The 8,909-nt window shown below is 32.5% G+C and overlaps 1 non-coding gene across 1 annotated transcript; it reads right to left on the bottom strand.

Moving 5' to 3' along the window:
- Window positions 1-3,830: 3,830 nt before the first annotated feature.
- LOC129492410 (small nucleolar RNA SNORA75) lies at window positions 3,831-3,964 on the bottom strand. The gene has a single exon (XR_008660860.1). It is a non-coding gene; the product is annotated as a small nucleolar RNA SNORA75 (small nucleolar RNA).
- Window positions 3,965-8,909: the final 4,945 nt, after the last annotated feature.

An 8,909-nucleotide genomic window follows, 5' to 3' on the forward strand; every position in this document is an offset into this window, starting at 1 on the left:
GAAATCAGTTTCTTTGCTTATCATAGTTTATAGGTCTACTTTATCATGCTTTGTAGGTCTATTGTCAAAACAGAAATATCAAATTTCTTCAGTGGTTCTTTCCTATATCCTTCTATATAATATTTGGTACTTAGGGAATAGGTTGGATGTTCAGGTTAAATTTATTAGGATTTGATTTGTTTGATCCATGGTTGTCAAATATGAGAGTGCATAGAGTCATCTCAGAATGCATAATAAAAACTGTAAATTCCTGGGCCACATTGCCAGAGATTCTGTTGGAAAGGCTACAGGTGGAGGCCAAGAGATCTACTTGTGATGAAGACTCTTAGAATTTCTTTTGCGTATGGCCTGAGTATCATATTTGGACAAACATTTTCCTAGGCATTATGCCAGTAATTTCATTAACTGCCATCAGATTAGAGGATGCCATTCATCATAAACTGCCAAATGTGTAGAGGTCATACATTTAAAGGTATATGCTTTCTAAAAAAAAACAAAAAACAAAAAAAACAAAAAAACTACTCTACCTTAAAAATATTCAAAATAAATTAAATCCTAAAGTATATATAAAATGATTATAATAACTATTTGGAATATTGCTTAAAATACAGTTATATCAAAATTTAAAGTTGTGCAACAACCTTAGCACAAAATGTTTTCTTTATAATATGGATGATATTTAGGTATAATTACATATTAATATGTAGTATATTACCTATAATATGTCATAATTATATAGAAAATATAGCAGCTAGGTTACTATACATTAAGTAAAATAATTATTATTTAGTTTAACTTTGCTATCAGCTTAATTAAAATTGCATGAAAACTTGCAAATATAGGTAATAAAAAATAGTCAAGGTTTAAGCAGTTACATAGTACTCACAAGCTGGCTATTTATTTATGTGTTCTCAATTGCCTAGAAGTATCGAAAGTCAATATAAAGTCTATATATGTTTTTATTGCCTTAATAGCTCTTGGACTTGATTTATCTTTACCTATATATCCTTGTCTTTCAGGCTTTCCCTCTAATAATTCGACACAGAATTTCCCCTCATCATCTGTGAAATAGTTATGCCTTATCTCAAATGATCACTATCTGAAATGAAAGCTAGAAAGGACAGAGTCTTAAATTTTTCCCTGAAGAATTCAATTTTGTATTAATTCAACAACTAATCTATTAAGTAATCCTTATTACTAGACATTCCCACAATACTAAGAATATAAAACAAAACAGAACATCTGCTCTCTAGGATACCTGTTAAAATAGTCCTCTGCACCTCGAAATCTTGAGTAAATTATCTCAATGTTTTTTTTTTTGAAGTAATCAGTTTCCTCTTGTATCTTTTTTTTGCTATTAAATGAACTAGTATAATACATTAAGAGAAGGGGCTTTGAAGTCTGCGTTTTTAAGAACTCTATTCAAATCTTCTCCCAGCAATGACTTGTACTATAGAATAATAGCAGCTTTCTCATCTATAAAATAAACAACTTTCTCATCTATACAATAAAAATAATAATGTTTCATTCACAAAGATTTTTTTGTCAAAGTAATTCAAAGACTAATATATATATATATATATATATATATATATATATATCTGTCTATCTATCTATCAATCTATCTATCTATCTATATTTTTTTGAGAGTCTCACTCTTTTGCCCAGGCTGGAGTGCAGTGGTGCTACCTCAGCTCACTGCAACCTCTGCCTCTTGGGCTCAATGAAAAATATACAGAAAGTAAAGAAATATTAATTTTAAAAAATCTACTAAATCTTGGCAAAAGCAGTGAGAGCTTGTGGTATTTGAACCAAGACGCACTCCCCACTTTGCCCTCCCACGTCAGCAAGATCCAAACTCCACTCCAGATTTGTACAGCTAAGAACACAGGGTTGCCTCTAATCCTAGCTCCAAGTCAGAGTGCTATTCTCCTAGGAAGGGCAGGACATTAGCATTTGTCATGCTGCTTCTAGCTACTTGTTCTGAGGTTAAATTCTGTGGAACTATAATTGAGAGATGAGAGCTCCTTCCTTCCCACCCCCACAACCTCAAGCTCCCCATGTGTGGAACGGAGACTCTAACTCCTTGGGCATAACTCCACTAGAATATTGGAGCCTTTCCTTCCCTTGGCTTGTAAGGTAGAGATTCCAGGCTGAGAGGCAAGCTGAAAAGACCTGAAGCTACTCCCTGTGCCCTTCTATTCAGTATTCACCTTCCAAAACACTGGAACTGTTACTCAGAGAGGGAAATGCACATTATCCCTATGCCCAGGTCTAGAACTATGGCTCATAGATTTTGCCCAGGGTGGGAGAATCAGGCTATAAAAACAATCTGAATCTTTTCCCAAGAGGACTGACTTCATTTGCAACACAGTGTAGAAAATTTTAAGCCTACATATGATCTAAAAAAAAGTGGGGATTTTAGTGACAGGCAATTAGGAGAAAAGTGGTAGATTCTTTGGGGATATAAGCTAAAATGTTGGCTGGCTAGTTTGTCAGACAGAGCCACAGAAAGAGACAGCATAGAGGAACCCTTCATAGGCCAGACCAAATTTCAAACGCTGCCTCTGAAGCTATTCCTTCAAAGAAGTCTGCATTTGACTGGATCAGTCTGCTGAGAAATTCATACTCCAGCACATTGCTGAAAACAATAGAACAATAATCTGGCAATTTTCAGCTGTGTGTGGTCAGAGAAAGAGTCAAGGAGATATCTCTCAAAACTACTGTCATTCCAGTGTGATCATAGACTCTTCAATTCCAAAAAACAGCATTAGAAGCTTCCTGAAGCAGGAAGGGTGTGCTAGGTAATATACTTCACTAAAATAATTCAGTCAGTCACTAAACAAATAAAAATCAGTAACAATTTCAAGCCCTGGAGGGGAGAAACAAATAACCAGAATTGCTATATTATCTATAATGTTCTTTGCAACAAAAGTTACAAGGCCTACAAAGAAAAAAGAACATGATTAATGTGCTGGAAAAACACCTCACATACTATAAACTACCTGTGTAAATGACCAGATATCAGGTTTGACAAATATTTCTAAATAGCCATTATAAATATCTTCAAAGAAAACTATGATAAAATAAGTAAAGGAAGGTGTGATGATAATGTTGCAAGAAATAGAGAACATAGAGACAGAATTTTTTTTAAAAAAGAAACAAAATGGTAATTCTGGATTTGAAAACTTAATTACTGAAATAAAAAATTCACTAGAGAGGCTCAACAGTATATTTAAATAAGCAGAAGAAAGAATTAGCAATATCAAAAATAGATTGATAAAAATTATGAAATCTGAAAAACAGAAAGGAAAGAACAAAAAGAGTATTTGAAGACACAATAGCTAAAATATTGCCAAATTTATTGGAAAACATTAATTTATGCATCTAGGAAGCTCAACAAATTTCAAGTAGGATAAATGCAAAGAGATTCACAGACAAGTCATACTGAAAATGCTGAAAGCCAAAGGCAAGGACAAATATCTTGAAAGCACCAAGAGAAAAATGACTCATTATTTCCAACTTCAAGAAGATTAAAGGTAAATTCTCATCAGAAACAATGGAGGCCACAGATGGGAAGGGAGGTAAAGACAGGATGGATAACACAGTCAAAGCACTCTAATGAAAAAAAAAAACCTTTCAACCAAGAATCCTATGTACAGCAAAACTATCAAAATTGAAATAGGAAAATGACATTAAAAGATAAACAAAAAGTGAACTGATTTGTTGTTAGTAGACCTACCTTACAAGAAATACTTAGGAAAATTTTTTAGGCTAAAAGCAAGTGACCTCATTTTTCTTTTCTTTGATTTCTAATTTTTTTTTTACCATAATTTCTCACAGAACAGCCAAATATACTCCTGTAAAGACAGAAGGCAAAAGTAATGCTAGTTCTGTGATTCTCTCTGCTCATGAGAATCCATAAGCTGCCACCAACAGACAGAAAGAAGCTCAGTGAGAAGTCTGACCTCATTTTTTGAATCCACACAGAGTACCTGAAAATGTAATTATGTGACCACAGGAGTATAAACACATATTTCTTCTCTTAACTGATTTAAAAGGCAACTCGATGAATCAAAATAAAATGTATACAATGAATATAGAAATGGAATACATTTGCCAATAACAGCACAAAAAAAGTGGGTGGAAACACAGCTCAATTAGGCTATGAAAGTGACTCCATATGGTAACTCAAATCTACAAAAAAACAAATAGATCCAGAAATGATAAATAAAAAGGCTAGTATGACAAAAGCTATAAATATATACTTGTTCTCCTCTACTTTAATGGCTTCTTTAAAATACTTAAATTATACTGAGTAATAATTATAATCATGAAATGTTGGGCTTGAGACATTTATAGAGTAAATACGTATAACAATAATATTATAAAAGAGGAAAGACAATGGTGCTACAAGCATAACATTTCTATATCATATTGAAATTAAGTTAGTGTAATTCTGAAGCTAATTCAAATAAATTAAGATATACATGGAACAAGCACTAGGGAAATAATATGTGTAGTAAAAAATCATTTAAAAATAGTATGCTACATAAGAAAATATTCATTTAATGCAAAGAACATAGTAAAGGTGAAATAGAGGAGCAAAAACAGTACAAAACAGAAAACAAAAATTAAAATGACAGATGTAAACCCAACTGTAGCAATAATAACATTAAATGTAAATGGATTAAATAATCCTATCAAAACACATAGATTGTCAGACTGGGTTTTAAACAGTAAGATCCAACTTCATGTTCTCTACAGGAGACACACTTTAGATTCAAAGATACAAATATATTGAAAGTAAAAGGATGGAAAAAGATATCATGCAAAGAGCAACCACAAGAAAGCTACAGTGGCTATAGTAATATCAGACACAATTTATTTATTTATTTATTATTTATTTATTTATTTATTTTTTTGAGACGGAGTCTCGCTCTGTCGCCCAGGCTGGAGTGCAGTGGCGCAATCTTGGCTCACTGCAAGCTCTGCCTCCCGAGTTCACACCATTCTCCTGCCTCAGCCTCTCTGAGTAGCTGGGACTACAGGCGCCCGCCGCCACACCCGGCTAATTTTTTGTATTTTTAGTAGAGATGGGGCTTCACCGTGGTCTCAATCTCCTGACCTTGGGATCCGCTCGCCTCGGCCTCCCAAAGTGCTGGGATTACAAGCATGAGCCACTGCACCTGGTCCACAATTGATTTTAAAACAAAAAAAATTGCTGGAGATAAAGAGTGAAATTTTATAAGAAAAGTGTCAATAAATCAGTAGACTATAATAATTATAAATTCATATCCACCTAACAAAGCACCAAAATACATAAAGCAAAAACTGATAGAAATGAAGGAAGGCCAGGTGTGGTGGCTCATGGCTGTAATCCTAGCACTTTGGGAGGCCAAGGCTGGAGGATCCTTTGAGCTCAGGAGTTCGAGAAAAGCCTGGACAACATAGTGAGACCTTGTCTCTACTAAAAATAAAATTACATTTAAAAAATAAATGAAGGAAAAATAAATGATTGGATAATATTAGATAAAGATCTCAATATCCCAGTTTCAATAAAGGCTAGAATAGGCAGAGGATCAACCAGAGAATATAAAAGTAAAATGAAAATATAAACTGAGTGAACTTAATAGACATATATAGAATACTTCATCCAACAGCAGAATATATATTCTCTACAAATACTTGTAGATCATTATCCAGTGTAGATCATATGCTAGACCATAAAACAAAACTTAGTAAATCTTAAAAGATAGCGATAAAACAACATATGTTGTTCTTTGACCACAATGGAATGAAACAAAATGAGCAAATTCATACTTACGGGAACTCTGAACAACATGTGTCTTATTAACGAATATGTCAAAGAAGAAAACATAGGGAAATTAGAACATATTTGAGATAAGTGAAAATGAAGAAACAACCCACGAAAACTCAGGAGAGACAATAGAGCAGTGCTTAGAAGGAATTTATAGCTGTAACTGTCTGTGGTAAAATTCCAAACCAATAACCTAACCTTTCCACTTAAGTCACTGGTAAAAAAGAGGAAATTAAGCCTAATGCCAGAAGAAGGAAGAAAATAATAATAATTAAAGTGGAAATTAATAAAATAGAAAATAGAAATACTATAGGAAAAATTTGTAAAACCAAAAGCCAGTTATTTAAAAATATCGATAATGTTGACAAACTTTATAAAGATTGCTCAAGAAAAAAGAGACTAAGAAAAGGTTGAAAGTACTATAATCAGATTTGAGAGGGGGACACTACCATCAACTCTACAGAAATAAAAAGGATTATAAAGAAATACTATAAAATATTGCATGCTAATAAATTAGACAACCTAGATAAAAATGGACAAATTCTTAGAAAGACACAAAATATGAAGACTGACTCAAGAAGAAATACACAATCTGAATAGACCTTTAAGTGAAGCAAATGAATTATCAATCTAAAAATTACCCACAAAGAAAGGCCTAGTCTCAAATTGCTTCACCACTGGATTCTACAAAATATTTAAAGAATTTATATCAAATCTTCACATACTCTTTCAAAAAATAGAGTAGCAGGGAACACTTTTCAGTTCATTTTGTGATGCTGGCATGATACTGACACCAAAACCATAAAGAGACATAAAAAGCAAAATAAATTACAGACCAGTTTCTTTTATGAATATAGACATGAAAATTCTCAACAAACTACTAATAGCCTAAATCCAGCAACAGATAAAATAAATTATACACCATAACTAAGTGGGATTTATCTCAAGAATGTAAGTTGGTTTAATATCTCCAAATCAATTAATGTAATATACACCATATTGACTGAATAAAAAATGAGGCAAATATTAATCTTAACAGACAACATAAAAGCATCTGACAAAATTCAACATCTTTTATAATAATAACACTGAACAAACTGGGAATAGGAAGAAACTTCTTCAACATGATATAGGGCATATACAAAAACCCACAGTTGATATTACATGTAATGGTGAAAGGATAGATGCTTTCCCCTTCAGATAAGGGACAAAACAAGACATCTACTCTCACAACTTATAGTCAACATTGTACTAGAGGTTATAGCTAGGGCCATAGAAAAGAAAAAATAATAAAAGCCATCTAGATTGAAAATAAAAAAATAATCTCTATTCAGAGATAAAATTATCTTGTATAAAAAGATGCTAAAAAATCCACCAAAAAAAGATAAAAACTCTTTTAGAACTAATAAATGCCTTCATCATAGTTGTAGGGTAGAAAATTAACATACAAAAATATATTATATTTTGATATGCTTGTGATGAACAATCAAAAAATAAAATTAAGGAAAGTCTATTTGTGATAACATAAAAGAGAATAAAATAATAATTAAATAAAATAACAAAACATACGCTCTGAAAACTATAAAATAATATCAAATTAAATTAAATATCTAAATCAATGGAATAGCATTTCATGTTCATAAACAAGAAGACCTTATATTATTAAAATGGCAGTACTCCTGGTTATGAGCTGAAATGTGTTTCTGGCCCACCTTCCTACCAAATTTGTATGTTGAAGTCCTAGATCCCAGTACACTACAGTGTTACTGTGTTTGGTTATAGGGCCTTTAAAGAGGTAATTAAGTAAAAAGTCATATGGGTGGGCCCTAATCCAATATGACTAGTGTCCTTATAAAAAGAAGACATTAAGACATGAATGCTCACAGAAGGAAGACCACATGAAGACAGGGAGAACATAGCCATCTATAAGCCAATAGGAGAGGCTGCAGAATCCATAATATACTCAGAATCTAAGCACATCTTGATCTTGAACACCTGGCCTTCAGAAATGTGGGGAAATAATTTCTATTATTTAAACCACCCAGTCTGCAGTACTTTGTTATGGCAGTCATAGTGAACTAATATAACTCCCGAAATTTATCAACAGATTCAAAGCAATCCATATCACAATCTCATTTGGCTTCTTTGTAGAAATTGTCAAGCTGATTCTAAAATTCATGTGGAATTACAAAGAACCCAGAATAGTAAAACAATGCTGAAAAATAACAAAATAGGATTCACCACTTCTCCATTTCAAAACTTGCTATGAAGCAACAGTAATCAACATATTGTGCTACTAGCATAAAGGTAGGCATAAAGATTAACACAATATAATTGAGAGTCTAGAAATACATTCATGTGCCTATACTCTGGTTTTCAACCAGGATGCCAAGACCATACAATGGAGGAAAGAATATTTTCTTCAAGAAATAGTGCTGGGACAACTACATAGCCACATGAAAAATGAAGTTGGACCCTTACCTCACACCATATATACTAATTAACTCAAAATGTACTAAAGACTTCAATGTAAGAACTAAAAATATAAAACTCTTAGAAAAAAATATAGGGATAAATCTTCATGGCCTTGAATTTGGTACTGAGTTCCAGGTATGCAAATAACAATAAAAGAGATAAACTGGACTTCATCAAAATTAAAAACGTTTGTGTTCCAAAAGACACCATTATGCAAGTGAAAAAATAATCTACAGAAGAAGAAAAAACAATTTGCAAATCATATATCTAATTGGGCATTTGTATCAAGAATAAATGAAGATAGACCAATGGAACAGAATGAAAGTCCAGAAATAAAGTCAAATACTTATAGCCAACTGTATCTTTGATAAAGAAAACAAAAACATAAAGTGGGGAAAGGACACTCTATTCAACAAATGGTGCTGGAATTATTGGCAAGCCACATGTAGAAAAATGAAGCTGGATCCTCATCTTTTAGTTTATACAAAAATCAACTCAAGATGGATTAAAGACTTAAATCTAAGACCTGAAACCATAAAAATTCTAAAAGATAACATTGGAAAAATCCTTCTAGACATTGGCTTAGGCAAAGAGTTCATGACCAAGAACCCAA

Source organism: Symphalangus syndactylus, chromosome 10, assembly GCF_028878055.3.
Source record: "Symphalangus syndactylus isolate Jambi chromosome 10, NHGRI_mSymSyn1-v2.1_pri, whole genome shotgun sequence".
Classification (NCBI taxonomy): domain Eukaryota; kingdom Metazoa; phylum Chordata; class Mammalia; order Primates; family Hylobatidae; genus Symphalangus; species Symphalangus syndactylus.